The sequence below is a fragment of the Cyprinodon variegatus genome, unplaced genomic scaffold, assembly GCF_000732505.1.
Source record: "Cyprinodon variegatus isolate N-32 unplaced genomic scaffold, C_variegatus-1.0 Scaffold907, whole genome shotgun sequence".
Taxonomy (NCBI): Eukaryota; Metazoa; Chordata; class Actinopteri; order Cyprinodontiformes; family Cyprinodontidae; genus Cyprinodon; species Cyprinodon variegatus.
The window spans coordinates 98,988-100,864 of NW_015151360.1; the positions used below are offsets into that span (position 1 = coordinate 98,988).

Genomic DNA, 1,877 nt, shown 5'->3' on the forward strand with positions numbered 1-1,877 from the left:
ACCTGAGATGACATGATGGGAATTGGAGCTATAGAAATAAACTGAATTGAATTTAAATTATTTGCTCTGATGATATTCTGGGTTCCTTTGTGACATCTTGAAATTGAGGAAAAGGGTCTAAAAAAAAAAAAAAAAGCACTTTTGAAAATATTATTTGAGAGCAAAAATATTAACTCTCCTTATTTGTTGTTGGTCTATCACATAAAACCTGTTCAAATAAAGTGAACCTTTTGTTTTAAACAACACAACATGTAGAGTACCATTAAAAAGACCCCAAATAACAACATTTTTACTTTTCCAGGCCTTTTATGTAATCTCTACACTGTTTTTTTCTCTCTGTTCAAGTGTTACCGTACATCAGTGCTGGGCTAAGTCTCTCATCTGTGTCCACTTGTGTTCCCTAATGACAAAGCAACAGATGCTTTAGACCAGACTTTGATCTTCTCAGCCTGTTGCTTGTTTTTGAGTTTTTTCCTTTTCCATGACTGATCCCTCTGCAGTTACGGGACAAAGAAGCTATCCTCAGTTGGTTCTTCCTGTATCCCCCCCCCCTCCTTAGTCTTCTTGCTCTCGGAGGTGGAGTTAGTTGCTGAGAAGTGAGCCGGAATCTGTCAATGAAGCAGTTGTAGTTTTAAACACACAGCAGGAAGCAGGTAGTGGAGAAGAAGTGATTTTAAAGGATGAGATTCAGGTGAGAACATTCTTTATTTTCCCAGAGAGCTTTGCTTGTTTTAAAACATTGTTTTAGATGCATTTTTAGTTTTTATAGCAACAATCTGCAACGTGGGACTTAATGCTAATCTTTCCTTCATCAATAACTCATTTTATGCTTGAATTTCTGTGACATGTGCATTTGTAAGGATAAACTTGTTTCTGATAGGTGGAATCTCACTCAACACTTTTGCATTCAAAGAAGCAAACATTATCTTAACACATTAGTGTTTTACTTGTGCTACAGTTTTGCACTTCGCCCCATCTGGGAGCCACTCAGCTCTGGTTGTTTGTTGCAGTCTGGGAGCATCTGAGAGTCTCTTTGTTGCAAACTCTGCTATGTGCTGCTGGATGGCGGCCAAGCATTAGCTTGTGTTTTCAGCAGAATACTTTCCTTCTTCCCACCGGCTGTTTTTTTTTTTTCTCTTTTCTTTGAAATGTGCAAAGCTCTTAGGACCCTGTCATTACTGAAATTAAACGATGCGGCGACCAGATGCATACTGAGCTATGGAGCGGAGCTGTTTGTTGCATGACACATCACATTCTCTCAGTAATAACTGTTTAAGGTTACTGTAGACTCAGTAGCATCATATAAACTGATTTAACATCTTATATGTGATAAAAATTGCGGTAAACACAACCTAGATGTTTCATCAAAGAATGAAGTGATTCTAGATCTCTATGTTTATGTGAAAAGTATTTCCTACCAATAGATTTCACCTTTTTTTTCTTTGTTTTTCATGCTTGCTAACTTCAGATATTCTCATTTGAAAAAATTTCAGTTCTGTGGTTGGATCAATGATGTTTTTTAAAGGAAATGTCCGGTCAGCAAGGAATAATTAATGGATCATTATTTATACCTAAAACAAATACGTTCACTGTGATTTAATTTAATCAGTTTAATCAGGAGAAATAATTTGCTGACTCACGTTTCCAAAGAAGTTGTTGACTCTTTGACTCCAGTCTGTGTGCTGTTGTTCCAGTGTTTGACTGATTCGGTGGAGGGCGGACAGGGTTTACCCAGAATGTGGTTGTTTGTAGGTGAATGGAGAAGCTGACTGCCACTCAGATTTCCTGGGGTACTTGAAATGGTCATAGTGGAGATGAATCTCTTGCTCAGTGTTAAGCTCAAACGATCTCTTGGGGAAAGTAGATCCAAACCTCCA

General features: G+C 37.8%; 1 protein-coding gene across 1 annotated transcript in view; it reads left to right on the forward strand.

Moving 5' to 3' along the window:
* Positions 1 to 556: 556 nt before the first annotated feature.
* Positions 557 to 1,877, forward strand: part of frem1 (FRAS1 related extracellular matrix 1) — a 71,159-nt gene continuing 69,838 nt past the window's right edge. Inside the window, exon 1 of the mRNA XM_015398038.1 lies at positions 557 to 691. The gene's annotated coding sequence lies outside the window, so the exon portion shown is untranslated. The remainder of the gene's footprint in view (positions 692 to 1,877) is intronic.